Source organism: Arvicanthis niloticus, chromosome 24 (genome assembly GCF_011762505.2).
Source record: "Arvicanthis niloticus isolate mArvNil1 chromosome 24, mArvNil1.pat.X, whole genome shotgun sequence".
Taxonomy (NCBI): domain Eukaryota; kingdom Metazoa; phylum Chordata; class Mammalia; order Rodentia; family Muridae; genus Arvicanthis; species Arvicanthis niloticus.
Window position 1 is genome coordinate 39,700,782 of NC_133432.1, and position 17,279 is coordinate 39,718,060.

At 41.0% G+C, this 17,279-nt stretch overlaps 1 protein-coding gene and 2 non-coding genes across 3 annotated transcripts in view; 1 reads left to right on the forward strand and 2 right to left on the reverse strand.

Annotated features, from left to right (window-relative positions):
• The window catches only part of Pds5b (PDS5 cohesin associated factor B), a 135,477-nt gene that overhangs the window by 99,805 nt on the left and 18,393 nt on the right, over nt 1-17,279 (reverse strand).
• Nucleotides 3,030-3,166, forward strand: LOC143438300 (small nucleolar RNA SNORA17). The gene has a single exon (XR_013107241.1). It is a non-coding gene; the product is annotated as a small nucleolar RNA SNORA17 (small nucleolar RNA).
• On the reverse strand, nt 5,431-5,536 carry LOC143438274 (U6 spliceosomal RNA). Its single transcript, XR_013107219.1, has one exon. It is a non-coding gene; the product is annotated as a U6 spliceosomal RNA (small nuclear RNA).

Sequence of the window (17,279 nt, forward strand, 5' to 3'; positions counted from 1 at the left end):
ATTTTTAAAAATTAAGTAAAATATGAAAAGAGCAAAACCAGAAAGGAGACAGAAGTGTCAAGTCAAAGGAAAACATGGGGAAATGGGAGAAAGACTAGAAGGAGAAGATGAGGAGAGGGAGAGAGACAGAGAAAAGAAGGGCAGGGGCAAGGACAGAAGGAAGGATGGAAGGAAGGAAAGAAAGGAGGGAGGGAGGGAGGGAGGGAGGGAGGGAGGGAGGGAGGGAGGGAGGGAGGGAGGGAAGGACATTAAAAGAATTAAAAACAGTGAATGGACTTGGTTCTAGCAAATACTAAAACCCAATACAAAGCTAAAGGAATTTAGACAACATGGTACTGGTGAGGGGAAAACAATCCAGTGGAGCATAAGATGGTCTAAGAACAGACTCATAAGCATGGAACTGACATGAAAACAGTGACAGAATAAGACAGCATCAGTCAGTAAGGACAGAGCAAGAAGTACTGCTGTTGCCATACCTGACACAAGCAGTAAATGAATGCTGGGTAGATTAGTAATCCAGATATCAAAGCCAAATGTAAAAGAGTGTGGTGAGAGAGTAAGCACTGTCTGCCGAGATCCAAGCTCATGGGTGTGCTCCTTTAAACAAATGGCATATTCATCAAAGCCTAAGACAAGTCACTCTCAGGGAGCATTCCCAATGAAGCAGACCTCACAACTGCACACAGTCTGCAACGTAAGAGTCAGCATGGATGAGCTGTTCACATGAAGACAGCCCAGAATGTGTGTATTCACGTCACCATGTACCTATTTCTTGCACATATCCCAGCAGTAACTACAGGGCAGATGAATAAAATGGATCTCAAGAGAAACATATAACAACTAAGCCACAGTAGATTCTGAAACCATAGTAATAGAAACAGCAAACAGGAAGCCTGGAGGAGATTTAAAAAGACAACATTCCCATAAAGGTATGAAGATGAAGAGTAGTGATATAAACAAGAGAAAAGACTGCCAGGTTCAGACTTTGTCACTGAAGGCAGGGGTGATGCACACAAAATGTAGCTGAAAGAGAAGGGAGCTAAAAAGAAATGGGGAAGAGTCAACAATGGAGCAGATTTTTGAGTTGGCAGTTTAAAATATGGTGAATCCACACAGGTTATTCCTCAGAGTGGGATGCACTTACCATGAACCTGAAAGTCATTAAGTGTGCGTGTTCACTCTCCCTGACTTCCACCTAGCAGAGGAGTCCTCCCCCAATACCTAGTTACATTCTGAGCCTACCTCAATGGCATTTATCAACTTATACTCACTATCCTCCTGTCTCCACTAGATCATAAACTCCTTAAGACAAGGACAGGCATAGCTTTGTGCTACTGTGTTACTATATATGACAAGCATTATTAGTAGCAGATACTCAGAGAGTACTTGCTGAATGAATGACAACTCTTTTGAGAAACATCTAGTCTGCAATTCAGGCTCAGAATTTGCCATTAAAGGCAGGAGTTAGTGATCCACAAAAAATATAGCCACAGTGCAGTGCAGATTAGACAGGGGAAGAAACCAGGGGTTCTCAACCTTCCTAATGCTGCAACCCTTTAATACAGTTCCTCATGCTGTGGTGAACTCGCCCACAACCATAAAACTATTTTTGTGCTATTTCATAACTAATCTTGCTACTGTTGTGAATCGTAATGTAAATCTCTGTGTTTTTGATGGTCTTAGGACCTGTGAAAGGGTTGCAACTCACAGGTTGAGAAGCACTGAAATAGAGAGCCAATTTAGCAAACAGTGATAAGGAAAGGAATTCAGGCAATGGTTTACGATACTGACCCAAAGAGTTAAAAAGTATTTTAATAGAAAAAAAGAGGAAATGACTATAAAATTCAAAGTATTTGTTCCTGAAAAGTCACCTATTTAAATGTTAACTGAGAATTCATTTGGTGAAATATACTATATTACACCATTGTATATACAATATATACAATAAAAAAACAGCTAAAGCAATGGTTTCATATATTAAGATGCTTGCTGCATAAGCATAAGGATGCAAGTTGTCCCCAGCCCCTTCATAAAAGGCTGGGTATGCTGGCACAACCTTGTAGCCTAGCACTGGGAAGAAGAACACACACATCCAGGGGCTGGATGGCCAAATAATCTAGCCTAAATACTGAGTGAGCTTCAGGTTCAACAAGAACCTGATGAAAAACAACACAGGAAACGACTGAGGTAAAGATCCAGCATAAGCTTCTGACTTCAACAAGAGGACACAGGTGAACACACATACACCAAAATAATGAGTAAATTTATAAAATGTATGTCCTGGTTACAATAGAGATGATAGGAAAAAGAACATATCTTAAGGAAAATTAAGTTGTAAGTCCTAAAGGAAAGGACAACTCTATTTTATAGGTCTAAACTTCATTCTAAAGTTTTATTTAAAAAAAAAAAAAAAGACTATACAATATTTTGATAATATCTATTGCTTATGCTATGCAAATTTAAACACTTTATTTTTTAAAAATGTGATGCAAGCCGGGCAGTGGTGGCGCACGCCTTTAATCCCAGCACTTGGGAGGCATAGGCAGGCGGATTTCTGAGTTCGAGGCCAGCCTGGTCTACCTAGTGAGTTCCAGGACAGCCAAGGCTATACAGAGAAACCCTGTCTCGAAAAACCAAAAAAAAAAAAAAAAAAAAAAGGATGCAAGAGACAGAGAAATGGCTCAGCACTAAAAAGTGCTGACTGGTCTTCCAGAGAATCTGGGTTTAATCCCCAACACTCACATGAAGGCTCAACTCTAACTCAAGTTCCAAAGGATCCACTGCCTTTTTTTTTTTTTTTTTTTTTTCTTTTTTTGGCCTCAGCAGTCATTGCACCTATGTAGTACACAACAAACACTGAGGCAAAACACCCATACACATAAAATAAAGGAAAAAAGAAATGAATGTAAAGTTGAGGAAACATGTCAAGCAGTTAAAGTGCTTGTGACATAAGCATGAAGACCTGAGTTTGATCCCCAGCATACACATACACACACACACACACACACACACACACACACACACACACATCAGACATGACCTTCCCTGGTGAGGCTGCTGTGTCACATGTGGGTCAGTAGGTGGCAGAGAGAAGAGGGGCTGCTGTGTTGTGTCTACACTCAGTGTTCTGACCTATGAACATCTGAATGATTAGTAGCTTAACATTCCCTGAAAAAAGTGAGCTTGAGATGACCACTAACCTGGTGCCGGGGGCCTTGGTGAGTTCCCAAGACAAAGAGCAAGCCAGATACTAAAAAAGCGCTGCCTGGGACTACAGGACTGGGCAAGAGTAAGCCTGAGACAGACAACCCTTGCAATAGGCCACTTGGGTGGGGCATAGCACTCAGAGACCCTGGATGCCACTAAGAGGAGCAACTAAGTGGTGGTAGAGAAATGGAAGAGAACAGAAGAATGTGGGCACAATGAAGAGAGGTAGGACTGGAGACTCTAGGGTAGTGAGACAGTGATGTTACCTGGGACCATGGTGGTTCCTGGCCTGTTCTGCCACCAGGGGTCTGTAGCCTTGCAGCAGTAGGAGGCCAGGCGTATACCCTTGGTCTGGGCTGCCACTTGAGGACATGTCTGAAAATATGACATGTCTGAGAAGGCTATGCAGAATTGGTGTCACTGCTCACCTGGGCATTGAGGGGGAGCTGGCCCCGGAGGCATGAGAGCAGGAGAGCTAACCCTCTACTACTGTGTGGTGACATGGGTGAGGGAGAGATGCAACTCTTTACCCCTTGCCACTTACAGCAGGCAGGGAAGCTGGCCCCAAGGTCATCAAAGCAGGAGAGCTGGCCCTGCACCTCACCAGAGCCAAAGTAGAGCTGACCCTGGAAAGCTGGCCCTGAGGGCATGAGTGTGGGAAAACAGGATTGTCTGCTGTGTGGTTGCATCATCAAGGGAGAGATCCCCTCCCTTCCCTTTTGCCCTCTTCCAACAAACAACAGATAGAAGAGCTGAGCCAGGCAGGGTCATGAGAACAGGAGAGCGGCCCTGACCTTCACCTGCTACAGCACTCAGGAGAGCAGCCCTACACCTCTCCTGAGAAGCACAGTAGAGCTGACCCTGATGGCAGGGTGAGCCAACCCCAAGCATGTGAGTATGGGAGAGCTGCCCCTAACTTGTCTGCCATGTGGCAGTATGGGTAATAAGAGATGCCCCCCCACCCTCACCCTTTACCCCCTAAGGCAGGTGGGAGAGCATAATAAGAGCAGGAGAGCTGGCCCTGCACCTCACCTGAGCAGTACAGTAGAGCTGGTCCTGGATGTAGTTGCAGGTGAGCCAGCCTGAGGGTCCTGCCTCTCACCTGCTGGGTGGTAGGCAGGCAGGAGAGCTGCCATTAGAGTGGAAGAACTGGCCATGTCCCTCACTAGCTGCAACACTCAGGACAGCCTGCCCCACACCAGGATAGAGCTGGCCCTGGTTGTAGGGTTTGTGGATAACCAGGTAGTGAGAGGGGAAGAGCTGACTTCTGATCAGTTCAGATACCTCTCAGGTCCAGATTCAGGCCTTTAAATTGGCATACCCCAACATCTACTCTATCTTGAAAGAGCTGGTCCTACAGATGCAAAACTACAGGATCTCCATGACCGAGGACGACAAAAGGATATGAGAGGAGTCCCAATGAAGTTCCAGTATTGATAAATTAGCAGAAGCCAGAGGCCTTGTACCAGACCAATGAATCACTGCAATGAACACTTGTGAGCAAAGAAATAGGGACACACTGACACACTACCATTTCCACAACAAATTGTTTTTCTCCGTTGGGGGGCAGGTTGTAAAGGTAAAGGGTGAGTATAAGAGGAGGGGGATATGAGTGGGACTGGTCTACATGAAGTGAAATTCACAAAGAACCAATAAAAGGGGTTTAATTAAGTGATTAAAAAATAAAAAGTCAAATGTGGTGGCACACACTTGCAATCAATCCTATAGAACCAGGGAATGGAAAGATCCCTGAGAGTCACTGGCTAACAAGCAAGAAAGATGGGCTCCTGAAACCAATAGCTACGGCTGACCTCCGCATGTTCCTGAACACACACTAACAGTCAACACACCTGCAGACACACATACACACCCGCACTCAAGAAGGAAGAGAAAGGAGAAAGACAGGTAAGGGAGAGACGTAGACAAGGAAGAAGGGACGGAGGGAGGACAGGCCACGTGAACTCTAGCACAGTGGCACACACCTATAATATCAGCACTCAGGTTACAGACAGAGGAGGACTGTCACAGGTCAGGGTCAACAGCCTTGTCTACGCAGCACACTCCAGGTCGGCCAGGAGTTAAGACTGTCTCAAAAGAAGCAGAGGGGGTGTAAGGAGAGACTGATATACAGTGGCAATTACTTTAGTGAAAACACACAAATGACCTCAGCAAGTACTTCCTTGAACTTGGTTGGATGATATTTCTTTTTAGATTTATTTATTTACAAATATGGAATGCTTCACAAATTTGCTTGTCATCCCTGCACAGGGCCATGCTAATCTTTTCTGTATCATTCAGATTATAGTATATATACTGTCAACATGAGCACCGGATATTTTTAAAAATGCTTTTGGAAGACAAAATCTAATCACAAGGTAAATAAAAAGTGGGAAGGAAGCAGAAAGAAAGCAGCAAGGCAGGAGAGTGAGTGTAGGAAATGAAGGAAAAAAAAAAAACTGAGACAGAAATGCACCTTCCAGACTGACAGATCCAAGGGGATTTGCCAGGTCTCATCCTGAATGATTCAAACAGAATCTCAACTATTCACCTCATATACATAAAGAAAGAAAACTGCTTTAAAAATAATTTATATAAAAATGAACCTTATTAGAATCTATTTTATATATAATACATACTAGGGAACAATGTACTAATTTATTAACTTCCTTCTCCATTTCAAAATAAAGATTTTAACTGTGCGTGATGGTCCATGCCTATGATCCCAGTACTTGGCAAGTAGAGAAAGGAGGATCAGGGCTCAGGAACAGTGTAGGGAGATACTGAGATTCCAAAAGTTGAACAATAAAATAGTAAAAACTAAACTTAAAAAAATACAAACTTTTTTGTGGGCTAGAGAGTTGGCTCAGTAGTTACTAGCACTTGGTGCTCTTACTGGGTTGCATTCCCTTCACGCACACGGTGACTCACAACCATCAGTAACTCCAGTCCCAGGGGATGCAACACTCTCTTCAAGCCTCCTTCCTTAAGCACTGCATGCATGTGGTGCACATACATATGTGCAGGTAAAACATTCATACACAATGCTTTTTAACTGTGCTAGAAAGATAGCTCAGTGGTTAAAAACATTGCTTGCTCTTGCAGAGGACCTGGGTTCCACTCCTAACACCACGTGGTGGCTCACAAGTACCTATAACTCCAGTTCCAGGTGATCTGATGCCCTCTTCTGATATCTGTGGGCACTGCCCGTGTGATGCATATACATGTATACAGGTAAAACACCCATACACATAAAATAAAAATAAGTAAGTCTAAAACTGTTAACTGATTTATCATCTATTTATGGAGTGATGATGACAACCTAAGATCCCCTATTTTCAGTGGGTGATTGAAACTTTCAGAAAGCACTAAAACTTAAAATGTTCATGTCTAGCGGGGGGGGGGGGGGGGGGGGGGGAGTGGCGGCACACGCCTTTAATCCCAGCACTTGGGAGGCAGAGGCAGGAGGATTTCTGAGTTTGAGGCCAGCCTGGTCTACAGAGTGAGTTCCAGGACAGCCAGGACTACACAGAGAAACCCTGTCTCGAAAAACCAAAAAAAAAAAAAAAAAAAAAAAAAAGTTTATGTCTGTTGTTGCATTCACATTTTGTTTCTAGTATGAGAAATGTTCTGATAGAACACAGGTCTCCTGCAAGAGCAGCCAATACTCTTAACCACTGAGTTAAGAGTGCAATTTAAAAAAAAAAAAAAAAAAAAAAAAAAAAAAACAACAACAAGATATAAGGTCATAATCTAAATACTATCATCTTTGTAAAACTCAAACAGTTGTTTAAAAGAAACGTGACTTTATTTTTTAAAGCCAGCTGAGGTAGCAAACACCTTTAATCCTACCACTTGAGAAGCAGAGACAGGAGGATCTCTAAGTCCTAGGCCAGCCTAGTCTATAAGCTCCAAGACAGCCAGGGCTATATTATAAAATCCTGCCTCAACACCCCATAACAAAAATAGAAATGAAAGAAATGTATATTTATCTTTTTAAAGTATTTTTATTAATACTTCTTGAATATCATACAATGTATTTTTGGTCATGTCCACCTCCTTCCCTTTCACCTCCCAATCTATCCATCTTTGAGTTTGTTTCATTTCTTTTCCCCTCCCTCCCTCCCTCCCTCCCTCCCTCCCTCCCTCCCTTCCTTCCTTCCTTCCTTCCTTCCTTCCTATTAACTCATGGTGTCCAATATGTGTCGGCCAACAACTCTTGACTGTGACCTACTAGGTAGGAGAACACCATTAAGCAAGCTGACTCTCTTCTCTCCAGTAGCCATCAAACTCCACTGGCCCGTCAGCTAGGGGTGGAACTCCATGCCCATCTCAATCGCTGTGAGTTCTGCAACTGTTTCCTCTGTGTTCTAAACAACAGTTTTCTTAAAGTTATCCATTACCGGTGGCTCTTAAAATCTTTCTGTCCCCTCTTCCTCAAAGATCCCTGCCTGAGCTTTAAGGGTAGAAGTGTGATGGGTACATTCCACTTAGGGCTAAGCACTCTACTATGTAAAAGAAACATGCATACTAAGTTACACTAATAGTCCTAAGAAGAGAAAAAAATCAATTCAGCCATTAATTCTTGACTCAAAAGATCTTCTCGTTGGATGAAACAGAAAAATAGCACTGAGGGAAATCAAGAGCAAGACTATAGTGCATTTTTTTTTCAGATGATCTAGTTAGAAATGAATCTTGACATTCTCATGATTTCTCTTAATAATTCACAATGTTTCATCAAGTTTACTGTCACAGAATCAAAACAAGGCTACTACTAGAATGCCTACATGGTCATATTTATAAAGAGCTGTTTTCTCTCCTGGGATTTCACCTCCAGGTTTAAGGCACAAACAGGACAACTACAGAGTTGGAAAGACTCCAAACTGCAGTCTTCTGAGAACCAGCAGGTGGCACACTCATTAAAGACAATCCATACAGCAATTAAACAAATTGAGAAATTAGGCTTATTCTTGTCAAGGACAATGAAAAAAAATCTAGAAAACTTCCAACTGAAAAAAAAAAAAACTATTCTGAGTTAAATACATAACCTTACAGCAACATTTATTTATAGTCCAACTGTTAAAACCAAAGGCTGTTTCAACAGTGTACAATAACTCAGCATCAGATTCAAACAGCACAGGCATTGTCAAAGTCCTTAAGACTACTAGTGACAGTGTTTTCTCAGGTTAGTAGTATGTGCAATGCCATGTCTGGTGAAGAGAGAAAATCACCACTACCTGGCCATTTAGTTTTAATTAATTAATCCTATTAATTGCAAATATATGTTCATTCAATGATTCTTGTGTGTACTAATAAAGTACAGTTGTTCCCTCTGTATTGTGTACATTTGTGGCTCAATTAAATAGAGAGCAAGAATGTTCCCTTTTACTTTTGTGCTCAGTGTGCAGACTTAACCATTATTCTCAAAGCGATACAGCTTAACAACTCTTTACCTAATGCATACATTGTATTAGGAAGCACAAGTCATCTAGAGATGATACCAAGTATAAAAGAAAATGTAGGTAGTCTATGTACACATATTTACTCGTTTTATGTCTGAGACTTGAACATCTGCAGATTCTGGAATCCAAGAGGATTCTGAAAGGAATCTAAAGACACTGAAAAATGACTGCGGTTTCAATAGTTCTTTTTAGAAAGTTCTTTTAGAAAACCGCAATTTGCTGGGCAGTGGTGGCGCACGCCTTTAATCCCAGCACTTGAGAGGCAGAGGCAGGCGGATTCCTGAGTTTGAGGCCAGCCTGGTCTACAGAGTGAGTTCCAGGACAGCCAGGACTACACAGAGAAACCCGTCTCAAAAAACAAAAAAAAAAAAAAAAAAAAAAAACCCAAAAAAAACCAACCAACCAGCAATTTTTGAGTTCGTGTTTTGTTAATGATATTTAAACACACAAACAAACAGTAAAGTTTAACTAGCTCAAACATAAAGTCCTAGCATGGAACATCTCAACTAAAATCAGTTTCTACTCCGCAATGCAAAAAGTATTCCAGTAAAATTTCTTTACAAGTAGTATGTTTTATACAAACAGTGGTAACATGTCTCACTTATTGAAATCCTTTTGTTTCTCTAATCAGTATTCAACTCAATGTCTAATTACAATAAAATGACTGAACTTCTCTACTCTAAAATCTCAGGCACCTCTTCTCTTGGTTTCATTGAAATATGGAAGCTCAAACAGAAACTTTCTCAGCCTCCCATCATCAAATTAAATATCTAGATATATCCATCTTCTGTTCTTCACATAAAACACTAACCCACTGTGGTACACAAGATCTCAGTATCTGTGGCTTTCAGGGAGCTTCACTTCATTAATTCTCTATCTTCCTACCACCCATCATACCATGTCTACTAGATCTTTTCAGTATTCAAATGCTGTTGTTGGATGAAGGCAGGCAAGTATTCATGGAAGGTAAAATAAATCACACATGTGTCTAGACTACTATATTTCTCATACTAATCCAATACAGCTTCTCAGTTCCACTAAATTCAGCCATAATGCTTTTGCCATGATCAATGTTGCAAACAATTTCCTTGTACCTATCTACAAACGTACAATGTAACTGGCTTTTCTCATCAAGAAGTAGGGATGGGCTAGAGACACAGCTCAGTGGAGCACTGCCTACCATAAACAAGGCCTCTGGATTTGATCCATACCCCCACCAAGTTAAGAAGGGTTTCTAGATCTTGAATCTCCATATGACCAGGCTTTGGCCAATGAGATAATGGCAAACTCAATAAGGTCCTTTTGTATGAGTTTGCTAACCTGGGGTTCTAGACATGTGAGCAAGCCAACACTAACCTTTATAGTTATCCATTTGTTAAATGAGAATAGAGAGCCAGGCATGGTAACACAGATCTGTATCCAAATAAAGTAGACAGATTAGGGACTTCAAGGTCATCCTCAGTTACATACCAAGTTCGAGGCTTGTTGGCTATATGAGACCCCACTTCAAAATAACAAAATTAAAAACCAGATGAAGAAACGAACCAGTTAATCCAGACATGGTCATTAAGAAGCCAGCCCTAACCAAACCACATATACATACCTGTAGAAGCCTCACCCAGATCAGTAGAACCACCCATATCACCCAAATTCAAATTGTCTATTCATAGAACTAGAACTGGGAATTAAATCATAGGTGATTTGCTATACAACAAAAGCTGAATAAATATCACAGGTTCCTATGGTACTAAAATCAAATGAAACACTTTTCTGACCCTTATGACTCCATTTTAGCATTATGACATAGAGTTGACCAGAGTGTACTTCTTAAAACACTACTCTCCTTAAATCTAATACACTTTTACATTTTACTGATTTTTTTTCTCCTACTCTACTTGTCACATCTTTCCCCTTTCTATCCTTCCCTTCTTCCCAATCTCACTTTGTATAGCAGCTTCCTCTGAGATTAGAACATTCTAAGATTAAAACATTCCATCACCCAGGGAATCTCCTTAATGTAAAAGGTAAACAACTCAAATTAGCTTCAGGAAGTCCCTGAAACTGACCAGTTTCACTAGTCCCCCTCCCTTCCAGAGTAATAAAGAACACTGAGAGTCACTCTCAGAGATGACAAGCTAAGAGAGGGGGTGAAGGAATGGGGGGAGGGGCACTGAAACCAGACCAGCTTCCTGGAAGAAGCAGAAAACAAGCAAGCTGCATGAATGAGGCTAACACCAACTGAGCAACCTGGAAAAAACACTCCAATATACTAGTTCCCTCCCTCCCAGAGTAAGCAATAAAGACCACTGAGAGTCACTCTCAGAGATGACAAGCTGAGCGAGCGAGCCTGCAGGCTGTGCAGTATGCTCCAGGTTCCCAGCTTTTACGAGCTGTCACCCAAGTTGGGTGGTTTTTGATAGTACAGCTGTCCTTGAGTCACTTCTGCTCTTCTAAGTAACCCTTCGAACTCAGTTCTCTAAGTAGCCCTGATAAAACTCAGTGGTTCACCAAGGTGGGCTTCGGTGGTCTCCATACTGTTCTGTAGTGGGCTCCCTATCTGGGGTGATGTAGGTAGATGTACATGTTGCATGTCCCCAGGAAATGTCTGCCACGTCATACCTCTAATATTAACAGTCTACCAGTGCTTCATCCCATCTACTTTACTCTTTCTGACTATAGAAATTTCTCTCCCAAGGTGCCAAGCTTTGTTACTAACCCTTCAAAACAAGACAAGAGACCAAGTTACTTCTCTGAATATACTGTCCATGCACACAATGGCCTCCTTAATATTGACATAGGGATACTATCAATGACAGGGAGAAATTAAGGGGCTTGAATTAATAATCAATAGTCTCCAAACTTCCTCCCACTCCACAAAATTCTAATTCTTTCACCTTCTGTTTCAGTGATACCTTTGTACACCTACTTCTATCTCCCAGAAAACAAGAAATGATCCTTGGCAATTCCTTTTTGATACTGAAAGTTAATGATCAAGTTGGGTAACTGCTGCCTGCAAAGCAAATTAACCCCACTCACCCTTATTTATCCGTCACTTTATCACAGACCAGTCTGAGCTACCTCCAATTCACTGATACGCCAACAGCTTCCTATCACTGTCTTGTTGAAAGTTTTAAACAGTTTATGTTATCAGAACACTCCAAATATACCGATCTGAATGTTTTCTCATTACAGTCCAGTCGCAAGTCTACCTCAAGAAGCTGTCAAGCCAAGACTTTTCTTTCTGTCTGGGGATATGCTACCCTTCTTCATGGGTGTAGAGATAATGTCTTGCATACTGTGTAAAAACATTCATCTGCCAATAAAATGCTGATTAGCCAATGAGCTGAGACAGGATTAGAAGGCAGGACATCTGACAGAGAGAAAGGAATTCTGGGATTGAGTCAGGGTGGGAGATTTACCCAGACACAGAAAACAGTCCCATGAAACTGAGGTCCAGGAAACCAGCCACATGGCGTGACTTAGAATACACAGGTAATTAAGCTGTGAGCTAGTTGGGGAATAGGCAAAGCTTTTGGCCTAGACATTTATTCATGAAGTACTAAGTCTCAGAGGCATAACTCATGAACCTGAGTGTGGGTGGAAAAGCATGATGATGGCTTTAACTACACACAGGAAAACTTCTCATTAGTCCTCATGCCTGGCTAGCACTGACTTTTCAAGTCTCAAAGGCCAATGAAGGAACCTGCCCTAAACCTGAGTCTTTCAAAGAATTACCAAAAATGTACTAATTTTCTAATCTCTGTTTCACAAGCCAAGAGCCTGAAACTGGCTTGAGCCTGGAACTCACTCTGTAGACCAGGCTGGCTTCGAACTCAGACTGTTTCTTTTTGTTTCTTTTCCTACCAGAAAATATTTTCTGGTAGGAAAAACATCAAGAAACAGTCCTCAAAATTGTGTGTGCTGGTACACGCCTGTAATCCAAGTATTTGAGGGAAGCAGGAAGATGAGCTGGCCAAGGCCAGCCCCTACTCGTTCTATAAAGAATTCAAAGCCAACCAGGGCTATCAGAGACTCTGTCTGAAAAAGAAAAAAAAAAAAAAAAAAAAAAAAAAAAGAAAACAAAAGCAAAAACTTGCCATGGGCTTGGGATGCAGGAGGTGGGGGTGGCATACACAGATCCACTGAGAATAAGCAGCAGGTAGATCTATTTAACTGTAGAAGCATAGAGGTTGATGACTGTGCACTCTATGACAAAGAACAAGCTCAACTGCCTTGGTGGTGTCTTAGGGTTTCATTGCTGTGAAGAGACACTATTGGGGCTGGCTTGCAGTTTCAGAGTTTTAGTCCACTATTGTCAGAATGGGATGCATGGCAACATGCAGGCAGACAAGGTGCTGGAGAAGGAGTTGAGAGTTCTACATTTTGATCTGCAGTATGCAGAGAGACTGTGTACCATACTAGACATAGCTTGAACACAGGAGACCTCAAAGCCCACCCCTACAGGGACACACTTCTTCCAACAAGGCCACACCTCCTAATAGTGCCACTCCCATGGATCAACATTCAAACACATGAGCTTGTGGGACGGTCCATACCTATTCAAACCACCACAGGTACTCCTGGGTACAGCTTGCTCCAATTAGGCAGCTCTAATTAGGGAAGGTTTGAAAGTACTAAAGAGATCAGCAGCAGGCAGAAAGCTTGCTTCCTTCAGATTCACACAGACCTCACACCACCCTAGTCAAGAACTCAGTGCTAGCTTTGTTTGCTTCCCCAATGAAGAGATACCTCTCAGTTTATCTCTTGAACTAGTAGTGCCCAGATCACAGACTGTAAAGTTCACTGCAGCCAGTAACAGTGACTAGTACACACAAAAAGGGGCACCAACATGTACAGAGAACACAAAGGAACTCCAACAGACCTCAATGGCAGGTTCCAGTATCATGTATGGCTCTAAGAAAAAACTCCCCTAATTCTTTTTCTTTTTTTTCTTCCTTTTTTTTTCTTTTTTTCTATTACTTTTTAGTATTGTCTTTTTTCTTACTTTTAAAAATTTTCTGGTTTTATTTTTCTCACAGCTCTACTTTTGTGTTGCTGAATATGAGGTTATGGTACAAGAAAATGCAAAGCCTTGCAGATGCTACATTGTAAAGAGAGACCTTGCACTTGAGGACCAAGTTGAAAGTGATTAATCAGACTGAAAATCCATTCAAAAGAATGATTGTGGAGAAGGAAAACTTGCCATAACTCACGGATGTAGGCAGGATAGATGAACAATAACTGAGAAGTGCAATGAAGATCAGGTAAGATACTGTCTGTGATCAAGTAACCACAACTAGCCAAGGAAGCTAGGACAAACGCAAACAGCCGGGGTGACGGAGGCTGTTCAAAAATGTCAACCTGTTTAATACAACCGTGTATTTGGCTTGCTGTATTTCAGTTTATATTTGGGAAGGAAATAGTACAATTGAAGCTAATGCAAGCAAGCATCAATATGCACTCACAGGTGGCAGTTTTCTAAGATACGTATTTTAAAACTTTTGTTAAACTATAATTAAAATAACCTAAACCACCTTTTCTGTCTGTTCTCTATCCCATTATGTATATGCTAATTGTTATGGGGGCGAGGGGGCAAAAAAGAAATGGTAATCCATGTCCATGTAGAACCTCAAACAGACAAGACCAGAAATATACCTTTCCATGTCATATTATACTTGAAGAGCCAAGAGTCCAGAAAGCTACACAGGAAGCATACCTAGTTACTCACAATGCAAACTTAACAGAGTATCAGCAGACCTGTCAGGAGAAACTCCAAGTCCAAGAAAGCACAATTTGGTGAATTTCACATCAAGTTACAAAATAACTATCAACCAAGATTACTTCACCTAACAAAACTATCCAAAAAAAAAAAAAAAAAGGAAAAATAAAGACCTTTCATGAAAGGATAAAATTTTAAAAATTCAGGTCCATTAAGGCAGCATAACAGATGATATTCTAAGGAATACCACACTCAGATAAAATAGTCATAAAATAGTCATGAAAGCTCAGGACGGTAACCTCAAGAATGAGAAATAGCAAAAGAATTAACACCATTAACTTAGTAATCCAACAAGCCCCTAAGATGAAGAAAAAAAGATATTTCAGTAACAGCCATAAATGTAGCCATTGCCTTAAACCTAATTCATCTTTTTCAGAGTCTTTGTCCAGAATTTCTTGTTTTGCACAGGGATCAAGTATTCAGTGTGCTACAGGGGTTAGCAGTGGCCTTGACCACTAAATATGCCAGTAGCACTGTCACATCACTACCGCTCCCAAGTGTCATAGCCTTAAGTGTCCTCTCCTAGAAAAATCACCCCAGATTGGGAATTAATGCTCTAGGTCCGCTCTTAAAGAGATGCAATGAAATGACTCCTAATGACAGAATGCTATACACACAGACCAGTGCCTCATTTGATCCGTATTGGAGAAGCTTTATCTTGCAGTAGATGGCAACTAACACAGAGAGACTTACAACTGGACAGTGTGCAAAGAATGAGAGACTTGAGCACTCAGCCCTAAATGGGATGCTGAACAGCCACCAAAAAAACAAAGGTTCATGTAGAAAACCCACCAAAGGTCTATATAGCATGTCTATCTTAAAGTTTATGTGCATGGAAAAACATGTTATTTTTCGTTTTTTAGGGTTTTTTTGGTTTTTCGAGACAGAGTTTCTCTGTGTAGCCTTGGCTGTCCTGGAACTCACTCTGTAGACCAGGCTGGCTTCGAACTCAGAAATCCACCTGCCTCTGCCTCCCAAGTGCTGGGATTAAAGGCGTGCACCACCACTGCCCAGCAAAAACATGTATTTTTTCAGAGAGATTATTCATAGTTTACATATGTATCCTCTAGAACGCTCATGATTCCCCCAAATAAAACTTAAGGAACATATTCATTTGTTTTTAACTTTATTTACATGTCATTATTGTATGTGAGGTGTACACACACACACACACACACATAAGTCAGAGAACAATTCTTCAGGAGTCTGTTTTCTCCATCCACCATGGGGTCTAGGGGGTTGTATGGTAGGACTTTTAACTGTGGAGCCATTTCCCTAGCCCATAAACGTGTTCTTCTGTATGTTACTATTTAAAATTATGAAGAGCAACACCTGTAAACTCCCTAAGCTACCTGCCTTCCAAATACTCACTCAGAATTATTATATTTTGATTGTTGCCTTACTCTGTATTTAGGGGGTGGGGGAGAAGGGTTTTCACAAAGAATATTACATATAAGTCCTTGAATTTGCTGAAAGTTCTTTTGGGAAAAGCACCTTTTTATTATTATCATCTTTGTGAATAAATTATACAGCCTAAAGAATGTCATTGACTTATCTAGTATCCAAAAGCTCTTGAATGGCAGGCAGAATGAGAACCCCACCTTCTCTGCTGCTTATCTTATAATAAGACAGACAGAAATATCAACTATAAGGTCAACATCATCTGTGAGTTAAAAAAAAGGCTTTTTCTGAACAACTGAGTCTTTAGTGAATTCCAATGGGCTGGTGACTGATGGAAAACAAAAGCCTACCTAGACCTAGAAGTAAGGATAGAAGTTCATTTTATTCACTCACTTTTATATCTCAATGCAAGCCAAAGTACAATCCATACTACTCCACAAGTGATTTACTCCACAAGTGATTTAGCACTGTGTAGCAACACAAGACACCCAAAGGCCAGTGATCACAAAGTATGGTTAATCTAGAATATCTAACTCTGCAGAATGCTTCTTCAAACTTACTGTGCTCATGAAATTCATTCTTTTAACCAAAATCTGATAACACCACCCAGGGCTTGTCTGAGTAAAGAGCAGCAATTCAGGGAACATCCTCCTTATACATCAAGGAGGTCCTGGGGACAATCTGAAAACCAGTAATCAACCAGCTATTCAAATAGAATCCCAACTTTTCTTAAGGGGAAAGGAGATAGTGCATAATAGTTATTAAACTTTAACACATTTCCCAAAACCCAGCAATTATTCTCTTCCAGGTCTCTCACACTAATAAAAATATTTTTATGGTAAAAATGAGAAAAATCTGGCATCAACAAGACGACTTTAGCTTCATGAACTATAGAATATTATTACTGTGTAATATAGTATAAAACCATTACACAATTGTACTTCCGGTCATTGAAATGACTTAGAAAGGCTCTTGGTAACAAGGATGATTACATGTTAGCAAAGCCCACTTCCACCAAGTTGTCCTCTGACTTCCTCATGTATGTCCATGTGCATAATACATATACACAAGCAGAAAAAATAAATGTAAGATGAAACTTTTTTAAAAGAACAAGTTATGTTGGTATTAACAAAACAGACATGTCAAGAGCCAGTTAAGATGATGGCTCAGCAGGTAAAGGCACCTGCAATTAAGCTTGACAATATGAGTTTGATCCCCAGAACACACGTGGTAAAAGGAGAGAACGGACACCCACAGTTGGTCCTCTGACTTCCACGAGCACATAGTGTCTCACTATACAAATACACACATTTTTTAATCTTATTAGGTATAGTGGCACATTAATCCCAACACTCAGGGCAGAGGCAGGCTTAGCTCTGTGAATTCAAAGTCTATAAAAGAGTTGTAGGTTTCATAGTGAGACCACCTCTTCA